At 40.5% G+C, this 25,058-nt stretch overlaps 1 protein-coding gene across 1 annotated transcript in view; it reads right to left on the reverse strand.

The window, feature by feature from the left end:
- LOC106925846 (adenylate cyclase type 5) overlaps positions 1-697 on the reverse strand; it is a 32,496-nt gene extending 31,799 nt beyond the window's left edge. Inside the window, exon 1 of the mRNA XM_015000370.2 lies at positions 532-697. The gene's annotated coding sequence lies outside the window, so the exon portion shown is untranslated. The remainder of the gene's footprint in view (positions 1-531) is intronic.
- Positions 698-25,058: the final 24,361 nt, after the last annotated feature.

Genomic DNA, 25,058 nt, shown 5'->3' on the forward strand with positions numbered 1-25,058 from the left:
CATTCGACTCCGCAAATGATCAGACTTTTGCGGCTCTGAGCATTTCCAGATTTTAGGTACAGAAGAGAGCAGTCTGTTACATGATGCCATTAACCTGGATCTACCTTTGCGGATATTTTCTAAACTGTCCCATCAAGACAATCTGATGGTTCGGCAGATGCAAGGAAGGCTGAACTGATCACAGCAACTCTGCTCTGATCATCTTTCACTCAGTCTGTCACAAAATGCGCTGGATTAGCACATTAGCTGTGCTAATGGCTAACAGAAGATGCTAACCAACATCCCCACCCCCCCAATCACTTTGTTTTTGTTTTAAGTTCTAGGTCTAAACTTTGGACGCTTTCCGGTAAAACAGACCCGGAAAACCTCCAACTTTTGTACTTACAGTAAGATACGCTTTTCTCCCGACAAGATGCCACCTGTTTTATTCCAACCACATTGAGCGGATAGTGTTTGTGAGCATGGCCCCCAACCGGTGGCTTACCTAAAGCAGCCCAACACATTTCTGAGAGTCGCCTCTCAGTCGCCTACCTGCTGCTGGTTTTCCCTCTGGGAGTGGAGGCGAGCCTGGATGCACTCCCTGGTCTCCTGGAAGGCCTGCCTCTGGGAGCCCTCGGCCGGGTAGTGCGTACACACACCTACAATGTTTGAGCAGGAGAAGACCAGGATGTTGGAGACTATCTGTGGAAAGAGGAGGGAAAACGTAAGTGAAGGCCGCCGGATAAACGCATTGTTTTTCTATTCCTATCATCTGTTCAGAAAACTGCTCGTCACAGCTAACCTTTACATCCCGGTCAATTAGAATACGACTGAAATGTTGATTTCTTTCAGTAACTAGATAAAAAATAAATAAATAAATGAAACTCTGAAATATTTATTGTACACAGTGATGTAGAGACAGAAAACGTTGGAATCTGCACAAATTAAAGCCCAATACAAACATGTGAGTCGCCCTGAATATCAACAACTTATCAAAACCTTATTTATATGTTTTGTTTTTATTAAATTTTATAAAAAGCTGATAGTGAAATGTTTTGCTAGAAGATATCTATCAAATTGTACTGTACATTAGTCAGCTTCATATTTCAACAAATTAACACCACAACCCCCCTGACAGAGCATATAATTTGATATCAAGGAAGGCTGAGGCAGCACTTAAACCCATAGTTCTTTTGTTTGTTATTTTACCAATTTTGAATACAATTTGCAGTAGAATCACAAGACGTGGTAATCTGTTGATTTTTTTGTGTGAATTTTGCAGATTTGTGAAAAACTGGAGTGACTCATTGATGTAATTTGGAAATTTGAGGGCCACATAAAAAGCTTCAAAGTTTGACACGTGTGATTTAGAATAAAGATTTTTACCACATCTTAGAGTGGCCTAGTCAAAGTCCAGAGCTAAACTCTACCGAAAATCTCTGTCACCTTCAAAGTGAAACTGAAAACGCATCTGTAACTGCAGCACAGACCTACGAAATATTGGCAAATGCACGCCGCACTTTGTAGTTTTTCACCTTCTTTCCACTTCAGGTTTATGCAGTGCTTTGTGTTCGTGTGTCGCAGCAACACGGAGCTTGTAAAACTTCACAGACGTCCAAACGTTCGCTTTGTGGCGCACCTGTTCCAGAGCGCGGTGCCCTTCACTGGACTTTTACATGCCGCGTATTTGGGCTTGAAATATGCAGAACAAAGATACGAGGAGCTCCACAACCGCAGTGAGAGAGACACAAAGTGTTTGAAGCAGGATTTCCCCGCGCTGCAGCTGCTTTCCCTCCAACTGAGAGCAAAGCGCTCTTTGTTTCCGTCGGCTCTGCCGGTGCGCCTCTCCTCCCTCTCGCCGGAGGGAACAGGGCGTCTCAACCTTCTGCGGGGTTTTTCGACACGCCGTTTTTTTATTTTTTATTTTTTGTCCGAATATCTTTATCCAGGACAGTGCCTGTCTCATTAGGAGACTCCGCAGGGCCGGCTCACATACTGCCAGCTTGGGACGGACGGTAAGCAGCGGCTCCGAGAAAACTGAGCTGATGCAAAACACAAACGGACTTCTGATTTAATTTCTATCAAGTGAAGAAAATAAATGTGTTAAATCTCCAGAGCGACTCGTGTCATGTTACATATACGACTCATTAGACGCTACCACCAGAAAAATAAAAAGTACTAAGCTTAAAAAGTATTTGTATTTGAATTTAAACACTGATAAATATCAGTTTAGGGCTAATTAGCTTCATCTGTTCAGACCTCTAAATTGCAGCATAATGCTGGCCTGAATGGAAACGTGTATCATTTGTAGAATGACAATTAGAAAACCGAGCTTAACCACAAACAACCAGATTCAGGGATTTCATGGTTGAACTTAATGTCATTATCAAGTATGTGACTGCATGTTGGCAAGAGGGGATGTGATGCAAAACTTGACTAAACATGTCACGGGGAAAAAATCGGGAAAGAAAATGTGCATTCCTGCAGCCTTCATCACATTTAGTGAGATTCCATAATTGGGTTTTTGTAGCAAATGTTCTTTTTCTTTTAGAGAAACAAAAGGATAAGAAAGAAGTTTTTGATGATAATTAATAGAGACTTTATGGAGAGAAATGCAGATAAATGATGGGAAAACAACAGACTTCTATCAGGTTTAACATGTCTCGTATATAATTTTGTCAAGGCTTCTTGTCATGACAGAATGTGAAACTTCACTGTCACACAATCCCATGTGAAGCTCTTACCAGAACACTGTCTACCTCCACTGGCTGCAAATACCCCAAACCTTAGTGTGAACATGGGTTAAGCCTAATGACATCGGTACTAATAAAAAAATTCCTCAGAGACAAAAATAACGAGAGCATATAAACCTTAAGGGGACGAGGAAAAGAAAAACGGTCCCATAGGAAGCTTTACCGCCCACAACCAAGGTAGAAAATGATTTCATGGTCCTTCCACAACTCGGCTTTTTTCGAAGGTCTTTTCTTGTCGCTTTCATCTGATTGCAGAAACAGAAAAAGGTTTTCAAATTGCTCTGCGTTTGTGTGCATTCAGTGGGGAAAAAAAAAACAAAAGCTGCGTCAGCGATAAACTCAGATTTTAAAACTTCATCTCCATCCCTTCCATCCACACATATCCAGTTTGTCTGGTTTTAATCTTTGCAGGAATTATTATTAAATCCACTTTCAAGTCAACAATCAAATAAAACAGTCTGAACTGAAACATTAGAACTAGAAGCGTCCAAGTTTGGATCGAGGCACTTTTAAACGGTCGGGTTGGAGAACTGATCTAAAAATGCAACAAGTGAAAACAAAAGGTTTGCATGACGGGAATGCCTTTTTAAATGAAACAACACTAAAAAATATGGCAACCTGAATTATTAAATTATGAAGGAATTAAAATGTATGATTAAATTATCAGCAGGATAAAGACATGGGTTTAAACCTGTGCTAATTTTAGCCGGTACCTTTTTAGTAGTTTTCAGTACCAAGTTGGCCATCGGGGTTGCGCAGAAACTCAAGTTAGAACAAAAATATGTGACTGCTAACTAATAAGAAGCCTTATAGCATCCAGAGCGTCGTTGGTGGAAGGTTTCCATCCATCCATCCATTTTCTGTACACCCTTGTCCCTCAGTGGGGTCGGGAGGGTTGCTGGTGCCTCTCCAGCTAATGTTCCGGGCGAGAGGCGGGGTACACCCTGGACAGGTCGCCAGTCTGTCGCAGGGCAACACAGAGACAAACAACCATGCACACACACACTCACACCTAGGGAGAATTTAGAGAGGCCAATTAACCTGATAGTCATGTTTTTGGACTGTGGGAGGAAACCGGAGTACCCGGAGAAAACCCACCATACACAGGGAGAACATGCAAACTCCATGCAGAAAGACCGGGGCCGGGAATCGAACCCAGAACCTTCTTGCTGGGCAACAGCTCTACCAACGGCGCCACTGTGCAGCCTTCCAGGTTTCCTCCAATTTATTATAAACAAATTTATACTTTTTTAGACTTCTTGTTCCTTTGTGGTCATTTTAATATTTCACAGAGAGAGAAAGAGAAACAATGTCTGTGTCCATTTCCATGGAAAATGGAAAGGAGGGATACAAGGTAGAAAGAGAAGGACAGAAGATGGAAGGAGAGACGGTTGTTGAAGGAAGTAAGAGAGGATACAAGGGAGGAGTTATACAGGAAAAGAAAGACAAAATGACAGAAAGAAAAAAAAAGTAAAACTTTTACATAATCGTTATTTTATGACGCAAAATATCACAAATAATGGCGAATCGAACTTTTGGGACTTTCCTAATTTTAAATCACTTGAATCTGCACCGGGAACAAAAAACAATCCTGACTGAAAATAACACAACTCCAAGCATTTCTGGACTTTCAGCTTCATTTGGAGGAAAAAAAAAATAGTCGGGAGAAGACAGAGAGATAACCAAAAACAATCCCACGGACCCCTGGATGTTCGAGGGTCCACCACCAAGCCCACTCACATCTCCACACTGAGGCTCCATCTCTGTTACAGCCGAATGACCAGAACTACAACATTCATTTTTCCAAAATAGAAGCAAAAAAACAAAACACAACTTTCTAACTTGCTCTATTTCTAGCAACCTGGCTCTTGTTGTTTCTAGCTCACAGGCTGTCAGAAGCCCAGCTGCTGCAACACTTCCTATCTAATCAACGAGAGCCGTACAGTGAGGCTTGGCAGCGAGCTGAATCACTTCTGGATCCGGGGCTGGAACAAACCGAACACACACGACACGTCTGAAACCAGCCAAGAATCCCCCCTCTCTGCCCCCCATGCGATATCAAGCACAAGGTGGGAGACTCACCTGGAAGCGAGACATGACCTAGAAACATAAAGACATCATCCAAGATGGAGAGAAGGTGCTCTGATTTATTGTTGCTATTTTTTCCCCCCCGCTTCTTATCAGTAACAGTTCGGCAGTAATGGACTGACTCATAGATAAAGAACCTCTTGGATAAATAAAGTCAAGCCACCAGAGACTGGCCTGACCATAGAAGTTCATTTCTCATGATATTCTTTATTTTCTCAGCTGGCTCCCATTGACTTTGACTCTGCTATACTTGCATATTATTTCCATAAGTAAAACTGTTTTGAATTTCTAAGTCCGTGGTGGGAAACCCACACGGCTCACCGCACAAGATGAGAAAATGCTTCATATTAAGTATAAAAGCAAGACGGGGTTTTAGCACTGTTTTGGGGGGGGCGTGTTGAAGAGTTAACTCAGTGGTCCGGTTCAGGTGTGTGGGAGCAGGAATCAAAAGGCGCTTTCGCACTGCACGGAACGGAACGGTTGTGTTCGCATTACAACTTGCGAACGGTTCCACCCGGCCCCATGGAACCACAAGAGCTGTGGTTCCATGGGGCCGGCCAACCGGTTCTGCTTAGAACCAGCAGCTGATTGGCCGCTGGTTGTTATGGAGTCAGACGTTGATTTTCCTTTGACAGCTGGCTCTCAATACTATATTTTGTAAAGAGTCTGGAACAGTCTATGGTATTTTTCTTCCGTATTTCTCCTGGCAATACGTAGAAGTCGTTCAGCATTTTGTCTTCTGAGGGTAGCTTGTTGGCGGAATTTAATTAATTGTATGAGGATGATGAGCAGCAAAATTAAATCCATAGCTGTGTCCGAATTCAGGGTCTGCATCCTTCGAAGGACTGGTCTAGGTAGGACGGGTCCTTCGAAGGCCGGGAATAAACTAAGACCGGAAGAAAAATATCTGTGGATTCGGACAGGTCTAGCCTTCACCAACTGTCCCCGCCCCCACCTCAGCGTAACTCATGTTGCCAAGCAACCGTGACAGCGTGAAGCAGAGAGCGGAGAAGAAACAAAAAACAAACAACGGAGCCGAAGTTTGTTTTTCAGTCATGTATTACTGATTTCTATATTATTCTTCAACTTTTATAGTAAAGGATGTTCCATAGTAAAAAGGAAATCTCTTAGTTTGATTCTAAAATGTTCAAATGTGTACTGCACTTTTCTACAAGGAATACAAATTATTCATTTACAAATATAATACTCTCCACATCGCAGATAGGACATTACGGTTAAATAAACCTATTATGTTTGAAGGCTTAACTTTAATTAATAAATCAAACCGATGTGCCTCTGCTTTGAAATACTTTGTAAACCAAACATTTTCAACCAGACCTGTCTGAATAATATCGGTGTTTAACTCCCACTCATTGGGGAAAGCTAGCGGGAGTTTTTATAACAATGTGCCAGGAGTTAGGCGTTTTCTCTCGGTGTACCGAACCTGGAGCGCCTGGCCGGCTGACAGCTGGAGGGGAGCTGGCTGTTAAAGCAGCGGTAGCAGACAGGTCCGAAAATGTTAGAGCAATATTGCAATTAGGTGATGTATTTGATGAACCGAGCATATATTTAAGATTTACACACTTACATTCTCGCCTAAAAACGTTGAACCAAATCACGTTGTGTCATTTAAAGTGTTATATAGCTAAATAATTTGTCGCTATTCACCGCCATTATCGCTCTGCCTGAATGCCCAGTTGGAACCCGCAATGAATTATGGGATATCGCGGGCCGTGAAGGATACACCGGACCCATCCTTCAAATCTGGGGAAAAGAAGGACGCATTTGAAGGATGCATTTGAAGGAGTCTTTGAATTCGGACAGGCCTTGTCGCCACGCTATGACGTAATCGGCCTACAAATCCGTCCTTCGAAGGATGCAGACCCTGAATTCGGACACAGCTCATGTCGTCCATTGTTGTTGTCGTCGTCGTCGTAGTAACTGTTCTTCTTCTTTATTAAATTGGCAGTTAGCAACCAACCAACTCAAACCACATTGTTTAGTTTTAAAAATAATGACGTCCGGCACCGCTTCGATGGCACCCCGGAGTGCAATGCGAACGCAACCGTTCCGTTCCGTACCGTTCCGTTCTGTGCAGTGCGAAAGCGCCTTAACACTTTTTCTCCCGACAAAACAGAAATAGTGAAACAGCCTGAGCAGGCAGACAGCTTCAGGCTTGAACCGGAAAATAAATGTTCTTAATGGAAACCCACCAATTAAAAAAAAATAAAAACAAAAAAATCAAAAAACACATTTTTTGGCTAAAAAGGTTTTGCGCTACAAAAAACTAGCGCTAACTATCTTACCGTTAAGATGGTTAGCACTCCTGATAGCCATCTTAGCACCACCACACAAGCTAACGAAGACGATGGTTTTCTTGGGGGGTTTTGGCAGTTTTGAAATCAAGATATTTCGCACTTGCACTTCCTTTCGCATCGTGTGATCAACAACCGGATGTTTACTGGAGGAAGTGACGAAGGAGACGACGGGAAGTAGCATGAGGCTGACGGCGCGGCATGTTTTTTTTAAATGACATATCGCATGATTTTAATTGACTTTCTTTTGTTTAATAAAAACACAGCAATTGCAAAATTTAGTTTTTCAACTCAAGCGAAGTATCAACCAAAATTTTATGCACATTTGTAAAGGAAATGCGGCCGCTAGCATATCAACGCAGCTACGTGATTTTAGAGGAACAACACTGAACATGTCCGACACTCAAATGGAAAACTAGCAGAAATTTATATTAGTGAACTTAGTTAACAGTAATAATTGTGCTAATTAAACTACAGCAAAGCTTTAAAATGAATACAGAGATCGAAACTTAAGCAGAGTTTATATCCAAGTGTGTGTCTCTGCTGCCTCTGTGCACTGCAGCCGTGCATGCTGCTTCTCAGAGTGCATGTAGAGTCCCGCCTACACGCTGTCATAGAAACGGCATGCATCAGATAAAGTCTTTCAACAGGTCAATACAGATATTCCCCAGCTGCAGGCCTATTCTATGAATACTGCAAAGGCTCACTCAGGCCTTATTTAGAAACCACATGAGCTGTTCCTCAAGGCAGAGAGACAAAAAAATAATAAAAAATGAAAATAGTGCTTAAGGTCGTGATAATCCCCGGGTGCAAACGTAGAAATATATCAACACACAAGGCAGCAGAAAAATCTGCGAGCTCATTACAGAACCATGTAGAACAGGAAAGAATGATTTTCTGAATCAGGCGTCGTGTTTTGCTTAAATTGTTAAAGCCGGGAAATGCTCACACTTTCTCAATCCGTTAACAGAGCCGCTTTCAACAGCAAATTAAGAAAATGTGACTAAGTGACGTTCTGCGTCAAGTTTGCTGGTACGAGTACTCTGCTGCTGCAAAAAAACAAGAAGAAGAAAAAAACAACAAATTCCCAGGTGAGAAATTAAGTTAATGGAAAATGTAACGCAAAACTCCAGGCAAAAAAAACAAGAAGCACAGAGGTATTTTAGTCTTTGTTTGTGTTTGTCTCTCTTAGAGTCAGCGCTTGATTCGAGGCATACAATAGAAATGTGCATGCAGGGGAGATGCACAAGATTTTCATCTTGATCAGTCCCGGCCTGCAACAAGCCATTTGGAAATTCAAAAATACAATCTTTCCCCAATCATTGAACGCACCATCAACTACATATTATTCAGGTGGATGCGAAAACATATATCCCCCCATCCTCCCACACAAAGGAAGGTATGTCACTTTAGGTCGCTAAAGGCAATTGAAAATTTTAACTTCATAATTATTTAGTATGATTTAAAAAAATAATAATTAACAGGCAAGATCATGTTTTACAACCACTTCTCATTCTGTGAGGTTATGTCACCAAGCAAAAAACAAACAAAAAACCCCCCAAAAAACATTACAAATTCAAAGAGGTTATGTCAGAAACTACGACTGTCAACTTGTCATCCAGGCATGGAGACATACCAGGTCTGATGTTACACAAGGATAAGAGGAATCACTTAGAATTATTACTGAAAGAAAACAAGAAGCTCAAGAAAAAGAGTTAATGGAAGAATATGCTAGTTATGTTGCGTTTCCTCTCTTTCTTGTTTTGATTTCCTACACTGTGTGACTTAGAGCATTATGGGCAACGTCATTTATTTAGCCATCTATCTAACCATTGCATTAGCGTGTACAGTGCAAGATCACACCACTTAGAATATGGTGGCCAACTCTGAGCTGTCGTTTTTTTTTTTTTGCAATATGAATATTGTGCACACTGATATTAATGACAAAATATTGTTGAGATTAAATTGATTCAGTTATTCTTTGATGTGAAGCTGCAAAAAGACATGGCAGTCTTAATCTGTGCTGCAGATGCGTTAATGAAAATAATAAAATAATTAAAATTAAGATCTCCCACACACACACACACACACACACACACACACACACACACACACACACACACACAGAGAGAGAGTACCACTGGTAATGAGGCACATCAGTTTGTTGAAAACAGTAAACACTTTGAATCACTAAAAAAATTCAAGAAAATCTAAGGAGCATTTAGTTTTGCTCCTCACAATATTATCTTAGTCAGTAGAAACATGGTCACGCCACAGATATACCATTACTCACAGAACATTTTCAGCCGGCCACCTGAAATAAAAACGGAGCAAAAGAAAGAAATATGACGCACAGTGATTTCATCTTCTGCAAAGAAATTAACAAGTGGTTGGACAGCAAGTATTCTGATTAGGCAAATCCTACAGATCATGTTTGAAGTAAAGCATTAAAGCATCTGGGCCACATGAATAACAGAAAACTAACCATGTTATTTGCTGAAAGATTAACACTAAGTGAGACTTTCGCCCGCTTCCATTCACTGTTGCAATTTATTTATTTTTTTAACAGAACCGCTGTAATATGAATTAATCTTGCGGGTTCATCCTATTGGAAAAGAGAGAGATAATCCAAGCATCACAGTAACAACGTTGGTGAATCAGCAGCAGAAGTTGCCTTTCCGATCAATGCTGCCAAAATTTCAGTTTTTACCTCTGACTGTACGTTTTACCACAAGTAAACATTGCAGAGCATTTCTACTTACTGAATGCCAACAGGCAATGGTAGAAAGATGACTTTCAAACCATCTTTCTGTTGATAGCAAGAAGAGTTTACGACTAACTCTGATGAGATTGAAACTTGCCTGTCGCATCGCGCGTTAGACTCTGCCACATCTAACGTCATTTCCAAACAAGCAGCCACTGAGGACTAAAGCAAAGAGCCTGATGGCGTGTTTGTGGTTTCCAGTGCATCACAGATTAACTCGTTGGAAAACACTTAGCATAAACTGTAGAAATATGCTTGGAGTGAATCACATGCACAAGCGTCGGGAACAGTGCTGCTATTATTAAAGTTCAAAGCACAAGACGAGTTGGTTTCCAGCAGAGAACAGGCAAACTGCCGGCATGCAACGCAGCAGGGCTGGGGGGCGGCAGGGGGGTTCGGGCCAGGGGTCCGGGGGCGAACCAGAACCCACTGGTCACGTCCTTCACATGCAGCAAGCCGATAGCCCCGGAAACGGAGAATAAACGCCTTCGAATTCTGACCGACGACGCAGGAAGTGGTGCTGGACACTGAAACAATGAGGCGAGAGCAGAGTGGTTGGATTAACAACAAAAATCTTTATCAAGTATGACCATAATGCTATCGACAAATGATTGGTCTATTGTTACGTTTACATCCGACTACATCTGATCCAAAGCGAACCACCACTCGCCCCAGCAGCTGGGTGTCACACTGGGGCACTGTGTGTGCTTTAGGGATAAACGCGGATCATGTGCTGCATGCTGATTGCTGCGAGCGGCCCGCTGCCAGCTTGTCTCTGCAGGGCAGTGTGCGAGGGACTGAACGTCTCTCACATGAACCCCTGGAGTCATTTGTTACTGGATTTTACCTCGAAAGCTGTCAGCTGGTGTATTAATGGCTTTTTAAGAAGCCCATCTGCACAGCCGAGTCGACCTGACGAATATTCTGCTGAAATCGAATGTAGGGCATCTGTTAGAGGCTTGGTTTCAGTTGTTTAGCAGAGAACAGGTTGTGTGTTCTAGTTTTGTAAATTAAAGCTGTAAAAAATGGCCAAACTGCGACCGTGTCACCCAAATGAATGAACACAACGGACTGCAGTAATTTAAAAGAGCGTTCATGTGATTAATATGGACTCAAACAGAGTTATAGTGCTGTAAAAAAATGTATTAACTTTAATGAATACAAGATGTAATAATCAGCATTATATCATGTTTCATTATTGAGTCTTGCATTTGCATCAGTCGAACTCCACAATAGAAAGGTTTGACCGTTCAGCAAAGCACACTTCAATATGTAATTGGCTATGGAATGATGTGACAATAAAATTTAAGAACTAAATAAAACAAACAACAAATAATTAAATGACTGGTTCTGGAGTTGAAGATTGAAAGCCTCAACAAATGAAAGCTGTATTTTGTTTCCACGTAAGCAGGTCGTCTTTGTCAAATATTATTTGTCAAACCTTGAGAAATAATCTCAGATAGAAGAAATCTGAAAGGGTTCAAGTACCTACTTTACAGAAATGTATCTAAAAGTTTATTGATCACAATTTCATGCTTACTTGTTATCGTCGAATTAAATATAGGTGTGATCCGTAGTTTTCTGTTTATTTTTGAGTTTATTCTGTGTTATCCTGTTCCCTGTGAGTCTGTCTCTGCGTCTTCCCCGTTGATTGTTCCCAGCTGTGTCTCATTCCTTGATTACCCTCCCAGTGTATTTAGTCCCACCTGTTGTCTTTGTCTCTTGTCGGATCGTTGTCGTATGTCAGTTGTTGTGTGTCGGCTCTCCAGTGGAACTGAGAAGTCCTGGTCTGCCAGCTCTAGTTTCAGTCTTCAGTTTGTCAGTAGCTACCGGTAACTAGCTGTGTGCTATGTTCTCTGCCGTGCCGCCTGTATCGGACTGAGTGAGCGTTATCATTAAATTCATCATTTCCTTTACACCTGGGTCTCTGCATCAATCCTCACCACCATCACCAACCGCTTCATTACGATAGGTTTTATAGCTGCTTTATTAAATGAGAAAAATAGACGTTCCTGACAAAATTAGTTCACACGATATCGCTTTAAAGCTCCTATTGGTGGAACCTACTGCCATCTAGTGGCAGCAACGGCAAACCAAAAAACAAATAGAAAAAAAAATTAACTTAAATGAATGTTATTTGTTGTTACGACAGAATATGTAAACTTATTAAATGCATTTTCCTACTGCTTATTGTAAACGTTATTTTGATAACATCCCATTACACATCATTGTAAACCTCAGATGAGTCATGTTTCGTGTTTGCAACAAAACAAGTGAGGAATACAAACAGCGAAAGACAAGTAAATAAGACAACAGAAGTAAATACTCAACACTGCATCCGACTTCTTTCCTCACAGCTTTTTGACAACCGAAGAAGACATTTTCCGCCGTTGATATTTTCGGCGTTCTGGTTTACAACGGTGTCATCTAGCTGCTTTAAAGTGGCCCCGATGCCTCACAGGAGATGGGAAACTCATGGTAACTAAAAGGTCATTCTGTGAGTCATGCCTTTGAAGAAGAAAGACAAGCTCACAGACAAGAAGGAAAGAAAAAAAAAGTGTGGTTAATTTTTTATCTTGTGCTTCAAAAGAGCAAAGAAACCTGAGATTCTTCCAAATATAAAATCCACGTTGGAGCGAGGGTCAGAGGGCCAACAGGACTGCAGCATGGCACTCGAACTAATTCACTCCCAAAGCTTTAAAAACTCTCACAGGAAGCAAAATAACGTTTCAAAATCAAAAGCAGAACTTGTCAAGAGGAGAAATGACATCTTGTAAAGATTAAATTAGGCACCATTGGAAAAAATAAGTTTTATAAAGAAAATTTAACAAAAACCTGTGATAAAACAGTTTAGACATGCTAGCTTTAATTTTTGTAAAAATTTCCAATCCTCTTTCCCTCTGACTAGCTCTAACTCAAGCTTCCTCTAAATAGTCTATTGTATTTAACATGTAATGATGAATAAACAGATAATTTATCATTTTTCCTGTTACCTTTGTGGAGTGTTTGGAGATTTCAAATTCAAAATGAGACATGTCGCTGCTTCTGGTCACTAATGCTGTATTTTACACAACCACTGCATGGCTGTCCAATGTAAAGTGTTCTGAAATCTTCCTCATTGTTCTTGAAGTACTCACCTCCATTCATGCATTGCTTGCCAGAAGACAGTGAACTGGCTTCACATGACATCACAAATTCAGAAAATTCACAACTGCAATAGTTCCACGCAGACTGAGTCGGTGAATGCTACCAAGATCCCTCAACCTTTACACATAGCATAAAGTAGGGCTGTTGTAAAAGAATATTTTTTATGATTAATCGAGTAATCGGATCGCTCTCTCTCTCTCTTTCAGCGCTCTTCCTACCGTTCGCTCCAAAAAGCTGCCAGCGGGGTTCAGAGCGCAGAAAACCTGTCGTCCTCCAAGCATTGCCCCACACAGTTTAACAATACTTATTGTACCCCAAAACCTCAGAAAACGGCAGACAATTCAGCGTCATCCTGCTAGCACTTAGCAACAACTCATAGGCGGAACTTAAGGGTTGATGATTTATCAAAAAAGGACAAGTAAACAAAGCCAAAGACCAGTCAGGTGAAGAATATAGGTATAAAACAAAAAAAAAAATAAAATAAAGAGCGAATCTTAGCTCTTATTTACTATATGTTAGCTAAACTTAACATATAGTCCTACCTCAACGTTGCAGTCGCATTTTTTTGAGTGACGCATTTCAGCTAAAGCTTTGATCAGGAGTCAATGGCAACAACAGAAACAAGAAAAGGAAAACATGCAGAGCACTTCTGGGTCCTCTTCTCTGAACTCATGTTCCACCACCTCTATCGGTGTTGTTGAAAGGTATCCAAAGTTTAAAGCGTCGCTGAACTCCCAGGTGACCATAAAACGCTTACTTTACAGATACAGAAAAAAAAAAACCTTCAGGTTGTAGTAATCTCACAGCTGGTTAAATTTGCTTTGGTTAGAGGGAAACAGGATGAACTCATGTCGACTGTCTCCTCTCAGATTCATTTAAATTCATATTTTTTCACCATAGTGCCATGACGCCTTTCTACGTGCCAGTGGTTGTTTCGGCAACACACCGAGTCAGTTTGCAGCTATACCAACACATTCTGGGCTATAATAGCTAGCACTGTGTGACTAAAAGGCCAAATAGATTTTGAAATGTGCAAACCGCTTTAGCTGCGTCTCTTTGTGTGGGCGTATGTTTTGTTCACAGGGAGGGCCAATAGTCCAGGAATACTCAATTTGAATAATTACTGGAGCAGAGGAATAGTATTCATACTGCAATAAATGCCTCAGTAATATGGACGAGAAGCATGGATGTCTTTGATATATCGCTATTAGTGACAGCTGTAAAAGTAATAATAACAGTAATAAAATGTTATTGTGTTTCTGACTGTATCTTATAAAATATTGCCGGGACAGCAGGTCACTACTGGCACACCTCACAAGAAAACCATACCAATAAAGAACAGCTTTACAGTAGGTGGTTTATGATGACGAGTGCAAGGTAGAAAACAAAAATTAGACGTTAAGTAGGAATAAGTTTGGCAGCTGAAATCATAAAAATGACTAGGAAAGTGTTAGTTTTCCTCACTGAAAACTCTGGTTTATTAGCTGAAAGGGAAGAAAGAAAAACTTATTTATTTAGGAATAGTCTACAAAGGGGTGACTATTTGTAGTCACCCCTTTGTGACTACAAAGGGGTGACTTTCAACCTTTTCAACCTTTGAAAAGGTTGAAAATTTAAACCTTTTCAAAAGTACAAATTTAGTACAGTAAAAGTTTTCAGTTTCAGAGTCTGAAGCTGCTTTGCACACGATGCAGCGCTTGTCAAACACTTCACATGCAAACTACAAGACAGATACCAATGTCAACTTTATTTCTTTGCGCTAAAGATAGCAGCAACTAAAGTTATTATTCAAGGTATTCCCATTTGCATATTAGTCAGAACTTATATTTAAACAATGTGCTGTTTTTTTGTGTTTTTTTTTGCTTAACGTTAGCGTTACCCGTTTTAAAGTTTGTATAACGTCACGTTTCCAACTTCAAACAAAAAGCCGGTCACACTATCTTTGGAGTTAAAAGGACATATGTAAAAAAGATTTTAAAAGTGGCGCCCTGGGGAGTCAGCCGTATTGCTGCCACTGATCTCATCGACTATTGAATTATCAGCTGTGAATTTCACTAGTTTGATGACAGCACAACCAGTACACTGCTTTGACGCTTCGTTCACATAAAGCACATACATTAGAAGCTTCTACTATAGTCGTCGTATGAGAAGATTTCGCGACCAAAGTTTGAAAAAATAGCAACTCTTGAAGGCAGTGCAAAAAATAAAAATAAACAAATATAATTAAATAATAATATAATATGCAAATATAGTAGGAGCAAATAGAAACAACCAGGAAGTTGCCAAAGCATTTCTGTACTTAAAAAATAAAACTGAAACAAACATCTTCCAAAAGTGGTGCTTTCATATTTTTTGAGGGCTTTCCAATCCCTTAAGAATGTCCATCTTGGTCTTATTTTCAGAAACAAAACCCGACAAACACACATGATGGAGATCTTCATTTAGATCCATTTAAGTTATTTTTTTTTAGTAACTTACCAGAACAATCAAAGAGTCAGACTTAAAAGATGCACAACGTTAGCAGGATTTTTATCTTGATACATCAGCATTAATTCATTTTAATCATCTTGTCATAAAAAAATATGCCAACTCTTCTCCTGAACCCCGACTGCTGCTGCTGGTGCTGCAGCAACATCAAAACGCTGGAACCAGCTGCACTCAAGGCTGTTTTTATTTGTGCCTTGCAAAATAAATGATATTCTAAAGCGAAACGTTTGAACCCAAAAGACATTACAGAGACTGGAGGGTTATTAATATCCCCTTTTGTATTATTCAACATAATCTCATGTTGCAACCGCAAACTTCAGCGGGTTTTATTGCAAAGCAACCCGACGATTCATCACTCCCCGTCTTTGGCAGCGCTGATCCTTTCACCGAATAATCACAAAGCAAAACCTTGATGATACTGACGGATCACTGCCTCTTCCTCAGAGCTCGCGTCTTTCCCTCTACATTTAGGAAAACCAGCTGCTTTCTCTCCCGTCATCACTCCTCCTTTGTTCAACACGGGGGAAAAAAAGAAAAGAAAGATCCTGGCGATGGCACAAAGCCAGACAGAGGAGGTGTTTCAACAGTTCATCATTATTATATTTGGCACTTTTTAATCCGTGCACCAACCGATCGAACGCCGCGCGTCATTTAATGCCGCTGAAAAGATTCCTCTGCAGATGAAACTGGAGATACTAGGCGGTATCGGTCATTCCTATTAAAAAGAAAACAAGTGGTTGAAGTATGTAAGAGAGAAAAGGCTCGTCAAGAGAGAGAGCTAGCTCAGTGGGAAAAGGACCAAGCCTCAAACACAACATACCAGGCATGCCTCGTCTGACCCTTTGATGCTGCACGTGAATCTCACAACTCCTCTGTTATTTATTTGACACCAATTAGAGAAACATGATTGGTCCGTGCAGCTAAATTTGGAACTGAACTGGATGAAAAATACAACTAATTTGAGTAACGTTTCTGCAAGCGAGTATATGAAGGCCTCTTTGAGGGCAATTCTCTGATCGAGCCTCTGGATAAACTCTCGTCATCGGGTTATTACGTTTCCATTTAAACTCTACCTCTCCACTTAACTTTCAGTTCCCGGACACACGACGTCAAACATTCTCTCGTGTTCAGGAGCAAAATCTGGAGCAAAATCTGGACGGAAGACGAGAGGAAAAGCAGCAAAAGTCCAAGGAAAAACCTCAAACGGCGTTCAGAGAAACCGGATAGCCGTCGATCAAAAGAGAACAAAAATAATTCTCCCTCTTTCGAAGAAATAATAATGCAATCAAGGACTGCTTGATTGCACAGTCTATGGGTGGTTTCCATTTTTGCAATCCTGAATCTTCATCCAAGAGCACATTATCACCCTGAACCCTTAATCTCCGTTTGGCTGTTCGTCGTATCCGTTTGGACGGCAGTTCAGTTTAAGCAAATTATGTCAGCCGATGTTGAGAGGAAGTTGCAAGCCGTAACTCTTCAACTCTATGAAGGCCCTTATGTAAAATCGCCCCAAGATCCGTGCAAAAGTTGCGGCTGTGCTGAAATGCACATCACTGTTGCACACTTCCTTTTCTATGGTGTCCGTGGAAGAGCAGAGATGAACGTCTCTTTAAAAAGCAAACAAATATCCCTCCGAATAAGCAGCCGTGACAGATGGCTGCAAGCACAGAAATAAAACAGAGTCTGTGGAAGAAAGAAAAAAAAACAGTAAACAAAACTCATTCCTCCAGGGTCATGGCTGTTTTTATTTGTGCCTTGCAAAATAAATGATATTCTAAAGCGAAACGTTTGAACCCAAAAACATTACAGAGACTGGAGGGTTATTAATATCCCCTTTTGTATTATTCAACATAATCTCACGTTGCAACCGCAAACTTCAGCGGGTTTTATTGCTAGCACATAATTATGAACCTAAAGGAAGTAGTATTTAACCTCGTTTACTTAAAGTACCCTAAATAAAACAAGGTCCAGCTAATTGCCTTCAGAAGCACTTTGCCCAAATACACTCAACCTGTGTGTAATTTACATGCAAGGTCAACTTGCTCTTATGGCAACACACTCGTATTTGCGATTGACTTTTGGAAATCATTTAATTTGACTTCATTTCACAATAACCCACCAATCTATTTTGGTTTAAAATTCCAATAAAAACCCCGAAACATTTTTGGCTAGTACATATAAAAACAGGGAACAGGGTTTAAGTGGCCTGCAGAGGAGTGTGACTGAAAAATAATGCCGTGAAAATTCAACCAATCGAAAGTGGGTAGGATCCTCACTCCAAAGCTCCAGAATAAAATTAAACATCTGATTCCAGGGGTCACATTTGGACCACTGCAATCTGTTTTTATCCAAGAAGATGCGGTGGGAAAATAAGGTCTCAGGAAACAACCCTGGTTCCTGGAAAAACTCTCTGAACTGGAAAGATGTTTAATATTGGGTTTAGATGAGAGTAAAAACACAAAAGTGAAATTTTTAAGGATGTTTGGAGTGGGGGTAAATCAGATATATAACCAAAACAAGTCAGTCCAGTTTTGAAACAGCACGGCCGCCTCTGGCAGAGTGAGCGGTTTTGCTTTGAATATTTTATGATGGACTTCAAAAGAAATACTGCTGAGGTTCTTCTACTTTCCATGTTTATCAGCTTGGTATCATTTTGTTGTTAGCCGTGGCACTAGTGAATTTCTGATATCTGGCAGGAAAATAAAGATGCGGGGAGAACTGAATAGGTGTCCTGCCTCGGCCTGAATTTATGAACGTGCGTCACATGCCTCGCACTCAGCTCCTCGGTTCACAGTTTAATCCACACCGGCTTTGTGATGTTCTGCGTCTGCCCGTCTGTTGCACTTGGGTGTCTGATAGCCAGACTGGGGGGCCAGCGGACATGTTCTGAGTGATCAAACACGCCCACGCCGCGGTTTCCTCAGCACAGAGCCAAAACAAACCGGAGGGCCGTCGGACAGAATCGCAGCTACAACTGGCCGGTTTCATGGACGGTTTACTCTGTAAGCACCTTTTAAAATATGCAGATGGGCCAACCAAAACACTTCGAATGGTTGTTTGACGGTGACAGCTTTTCCTAGCAGCTCAATTTAAAAGAAACCTTTTAACGTGTCATCATTTGATTCCATGCCAGAGCAAGGAGACTTACAACTAGAAATCTATATCTACATTGTTTTGCACGCCTGAACTCAGATGCTCAAATAATCCAAAACATTGCAAACAGTTCATTCAGTATTTCAACAATAATTGTCTGTAAGTGGATATGAATTGATTTTTAAAGTCTTCCTGCCTTTAATCACAGGCAGGAATGCTAACATGCCTGAAAATCTTTTTTTGTATTTTGATTGCTTTTTTATTTAGTCTTGAATTTTCACAATTTCTCTAACCTCATTGAAGTGTAATTGGATGTGTTTAGTGAAATGTAGCCAATAAGGTAGAATAATGACAGTGTTATTTGAAGAAAACTCCAAACTAACACAAAAAATAAATTTTAGGGGAAAAAAAGACACTTATTGGAGACAAGCTGGAGAAGAAAATAAGCGAGGCTTTCAGAGTTCATAATTAGTGTCGGTTTTCCCCAGTTTTTAGACCTCTGAAAGGATTTCCTCGTGAGCCTTTTATCATTCGACGCAAAAACATCAAGTATTCCCCGAGGGAAAAAACAGAGTCCAAGAAATGATTCTTTCAGCAGAAGTCACAATAAGAAAGTAAAAATTGCATGTGAAAACTGGTGTCCACGTTTTATCAGCTAAAAACTGTTTTAGTAGAAGACACCAAACACGCTCACCTAAATTAAATGAGTCACATAAAATAACGATGGAACTGAACAATCCAAGAAAACTAACAAATGACATTAAACCAAAGCTTAAATGAAGAAATATACAAATACTAAATCTCTAGATGTAAAAACTCCTTTAAAAATTTGATTTTACGTCATTCCCTCTTTGCCTCCCTTTGATGACCAATTAAAATTCCCCTTTATAAGTCATTTCTCAATCATTTGCCTACCAAGAGACCCATAATTATAAACAAAGCTGTATTCACCTTGTTCTTAGCCTTTCCACTTTTCAACAAAAGAAAGATTGAACGGAGAAAAAAATATGCAGGAAAAACTTTTATGCATTACATATCTAATGAGGACTAGAAACCATTTACTTACAAAGATGTGAGGCAAGTTAAAATAAGATACCAGGTGGAGTAAAAACCCCAACAAGTAAATAAATAAACAAAGCTCTTTACATTTCCTGGGCGGCCTGAAATCCAGAGGCTCCACCAAAAACCTTCACTTCCGGCAACAGACGACTTCACCGGAACTGTGCCGCCTTTGATTGCGCTGGCAAGGCATAACTCGGATCAGGGTGGCTTCATGAGGATGACAGCTACAACTTAACTCTGACCTGTGACTCGTGAGCAGCCGTATCCGGCTAAGCCCGTTTAGCAGCTGCGGCTCTCCGGCACCGTCCATATAAGGCGGGACGGTGGAGACCGGCGGCGTTATCACAGCCAGACCGCTGCTCCGCGGTCACAACACATCGCTGCCCAGGGATCCGAGGGGATAAGTCTGCTCTTTGACAACCAGCCAAAGGATAACGATAACCTCAGAGCCAAAAGACGCTCGGCTCTGCTCTCTCCTGATCCGGACCCTGTGTAATTTAAGAGTCTGCTTTAGCTCGATGCAACAGGTCCTTTCTAAATATAAAAAAAAGGGAGGGAAAAAGCAGATGTGCAGAGACACTAATCTAGATCCTGTGAGAATAAATACAGCAGACAACAGTCTAAAAAAAAAAAACTTTTACAAGCATGATTCAGTCGAACAAAGTGGATTTGATACGGTCTTTATTTATCACTTTGTGTTTTAAACTGTCTTCTTTGAGATTTGCTTGTCAGATGTAAAGTGATTTATCAATAAGAGGGGAAACATGTGCAGTAGTTTCATATTTCTGCATTTACTCAACTTGTTTAGCACATGACAATCTTTTCAAATGTGCACATGCAGAATGTTTATAGGCATGACTTTAAAAATAGGTAGCACAAATGGGTGGGATGATATAATCCTGGATTCAAGACGAAATGAGAATCGAGCAATTTTAGAGAAAAACATCCATTTATTTTCATAAATAGAGTTTAACAAATCTTAACATCTCTATATGTTCCTCACAATACAGTGAAGAGTATCTTTTTCTCGTAGAATTAAATTTAAAGACGGGTAAACGATATGTTCTATGATATGGTAAACGGTAACCTTTAATAAGCTTTGTGGTCATTTTGGGTAAAAGATCTGAGTCTTTACCTAAGATATCACAGGGCAGAGTTGCACAATCGGCCCTATAAATACCACACTAAGTGCACTTTGTTTGACCCTCATCTTGCTGATGAGTCACCGGTAAATGTGCATGTACTAGAGAATATTTTTGTTTAATGGCAAAGCAGGATTTCTATCATGTCTAGCCTTTAATGATGTGCAGACCAGACCAAAGATTGGCATTCGTTAGCGATGATAATGAAATTACATCCTAGAATCTGCATAACGGCAACATAATGAGCTCAATGGATTCCACGCGCCACCTCCACAACGACAGCATGTGAGGAGAAGACATGCGACATGCACAGAGGCTCATTTCATTTCATGGGACTGCACACACGACTCAGGTTGATGGAGGCGAGCTTTTCTTCTTTTGTTGATACTGGACTTTGTAATAAAGTACCTGCACTCATATTTGAGATTGTTTAGTGGAGGGAGGGGGTTATTGCAGCTTCAGGCTAAGAAGGCCACAGATGTTATTAAAGGGGCAGCATTACGGGTTTCTCAGCCGGATAGTCCCATTTTATAGTGCAATCAAGCAACTATGTTACCTTCAGTTGCTATTAAAGTGCTGTATGTATCAAACATGGCTTAGAAGAAAGTTGACTTTGTAATTTTAACGCCTTGAAATTGGGTCTCTGTCTCTTTAAGAAGCTCTTGATCTTTTCTGAAACTGTGCATTCAGGAAGTCATCGCAATGATCGTCATTTCAGGGAGAGAGTGCACATGTTCAATGTCTTACTTATTGCTTGGTAAGCAACAAATGATTTTCATTTCCTATTAATAAAATACAACTTTGTCCTGGATCTACTGAGACCAATCAATCATGAGTTTTGGTTGAAGTGGAGAGCACAGAATATGACCAGGTGGAAGGGGAACAACACATTAGATACTGCCAAGAAGCGTGGACTAACTGCTTCCTGAGATTTCATGCATTCTAATGGTTTCAGACATGAGGCTGCCCACCCACGCAGACACACACTCACACACACACATTATAATCCAGGTTATATTCATGAGGATGAATCTGGTATCCACTTTCTGTTCCAGCTGCAGCCATGACCAGCCATGGGGAGATTTACTGTCTCTGTCCACCGATTATGAGGCGGGCCTGTACATATGATACCAGGAAGCACTCCCTTTGGTACTAGCAGCAAGCAGGGTTCCACTAATTAAAGTAAATATGGCACAACACACACAGGCCAGCAGACAGGCAACACATCAGCTCCTCTTTTTTTTTTTTCTGGATTACATTATGTACTGTAGTCGTCATTTTTTTATTTTTATTTTTTTACAATCACTTTTTGGTCCGAGGTACAGTTCTCTCCAGCTAGGGAGGTCAATCTTAGGGTAAAGCACAAGTTGTACTTCAAGTAGAAAAGGACAAATCCTGATCAAAAGAAATAATTTGATGATTAGTAAGCTATGCGGTTGCACGGCAACAAGGACCAGGAGGAAGCTGTGAACAGTTTCAGGAGAATCCGTCTCTGCACCAAAACAGGCACTCGAGACAAATGTCCTGTCAGAATCTCATCTCAGGTAAACAAGAAAGAAGCCTTGAACCAAGACGAGAACTACAGGACTGCAGGAAATGTTCCAAACAAGTTCTGTCTGCAGCGCTTGAAGCAGGTTCGCCAACAACTGGCAGCGGGCGATGTGATAAATTATGGAAACTTCACTGTGGTTTTATAGAAGCACGGAGAAGTTTCATCAGACAGCAGGATTGCTCATTTGATTGCTAAAATTTTGTTTCATTTGCGATTTCCACCTCTATCTGCCTTGAATATGCAAGACTTGGAAACGGTGACAGCCTGCTGGATGATGTCGAAACAGGGTGGGGACGTTTACAGTTTGAAAAATTGTAAACACTATCCTTTTCTTCTAAGAACAAAAGGATGCTGAGAACTAAGAGAGGCAAACAGCGGCCAGTTTGTGTTGTACATACCAGTCTCATGCAAAACTATTCATCATACGACCTTAATGTAAATATTTTATTGGTACTTTATGTGGCAGACCAATACAAAGTAGATCATCTGAAGAGAGAAAGCGAAACGATACATGGCGATACATTTTTTTGATAAAAAAAAAAAAACTTTGAGTGGTATGCCTTGATAATTAACGCCCTTCACTACGAGACCCCAAACTACGGTCCAGTTCAAACCATTTTTTCTAGAAATCAGCTAATAGTAAACTGTGTAATTTAGTCTAAATATAAATCCAGAAGGCGGCTGCATGTTCTGGATGGAGTGTATTGACATAGCTGTTGAACCGAGCCCAGGTCGTACCCCGCCTCGCTGGAGATGGGCACCAAGCGACAACCCTGACCTGAGAACTGATGGTCACAGATGCTCTCCATCTAGTCTGAGCTTGAACTTGAAATTTCAGGCTCTGCATCCGATGTAGAAAGCTGGTGGAGAAATACACTCGGAAGTTTTGTAGCTTGAACTCCAAAAAAAAAAGAAAAAAGGTGATTCGGTAAAGTAGTGATTTATGAGACTAACCCATCAGTATTGCATGAAAAACACACCAGGGTTTAATAAGAGTCGCGTTTCAAAAGGAGTCAGTAACACGATCATGAGACTCGTCATGTCTTTTGCTATGAGCAAATAAATATTACAATCATTTGAAGCATAAGCTACAAACAATGTACGCCCTAATGTAAGAAAAAAACAAAACAAAAACATTTCAGACCAAGTAGCGTTCAATCAATATGACATTTATGAGAGAAGCATCTCTCATTGGTTATTCTGCTGGTTCTCCAAATATGGATGGGCAGGATTATGACATTGTAAAATCATAAAAACTGTTCTTACTGTACAGAAAAGATCAGGGTTTTTTAAAGCAGCCTCTTATAATATCTTGTAATATCTAAATGTTTTGCATAGCAGTGGAAATAAAAGAAAAAAGTGGGAGTGCATCATGAGAGCATTAACACGTTTCTACCAGAGCCAACACTGTCATATTTAGTGAGCAGAAAAAGGGCTCAGTTTCTCAAGGCCAAAGTCAATACAAATTAAGTCGGAACAGAACCAAAACATATTTGTAATATTAACGCTGAAACTGAGTTTCACTCCAAGTGGACACTCGGTTCAATCAGAGCTGAAATTAATACACTGCTTCCAACGAAAACAAGCAGAACGGTGTAGAACGGACTCCAGAGTGTGAACTCGGAACGACACGACAACTGCGACGCCACGGTTTCAGTAACATATAGGTGACATGTGGGATAGCATGATGAGTGTTGATGCAGAGCGTCTCACAGAACCTGGCTCTGCAGACTGCTCCTACGCAGCCGCACCCGTTTGTCCAAACAAGGTGCTGGAGAAAGGTCTTTTTATCTCAGTGCCTTTAGACTCACAAATTTTTATGTAGTAGCAGAGAAAGCTAATTCAGTAATTTGCACCTCTAGGTTTACAACACAGGCAACAATGCTGTTTTATTTCAAAAAGTTTCAGGAAAAGTGTAGCAGGGTAGGGCAATCAGAGTGGGAGCAGAATTATGTCACCTGTTGAAAACTGAACCAGTGAGGACATGGCAATGCATTGGCTCCCCTGTTCTCCACTGTTAAAAGATAAGAGTCAACATCAACGTTAGTTCTGAAGGTTTGAGAAACATGATTGCAGAATGACAATAATGCAACTGTAGGAGGTGTTCATTGGGGTACATATAAATAAAACAAAAAAACATTCCTGTTAGTGAACGTTCTCCGATAACTTGTGAGGTCTTCCTGTTTTCCGATCCAAAGCAGTTGAAACATTATTTTTCTCCTCAGAAATTAAAGTTTATGTATGAACAAATCAAGCCCAATAAATATATTTCAAAGTAAAGTCTGAAAAGTTAGAAAGTAGTCTACACACTGGAACTACTGCAGAGTTTAGTTCTTCTAGTGATTTGTGGCGCACACCCTTGGATATTACAAACTCTTCTATAAATTCTGCAACAAACTGCACAGACTACATAAAAAAATAATTGGTGTCTATTCAATTGACTCATGGTATTCTTTTCAGCAATGGGAAAAGTGGTAGCCTTCTTTCAGCCAGCTCACTGACAGTGCACAATGATCAAACCATGGCATACTTTGATACTGCAATATAGCCTTTGTGTGCGTGTGTTGTTTTTTTTTAACCAGATGTAGAAAATGCCTGCAAAGATCACTTCCACACTCTGGACATTGACTTTTTAAGGTGGACAACACTTCACAGTCCCTTTTTTTTACATCAAGA

Source organism: Poecilia mexicana, unplaced genomic scaffold (genome assembly GCF_051168715.1).
Source record: "Poecilia mexicana isolate PSO_F unplaced genomic scaffold, ASM5116871v1 scaffold_2, whole genome shotgun sequence".
NCBI lineage: Eukaryota > Metazoa > Chordata > Actinopteri > Cyprinodontiformes > Poeciliidae > Poecilia > Poecilia mexicana.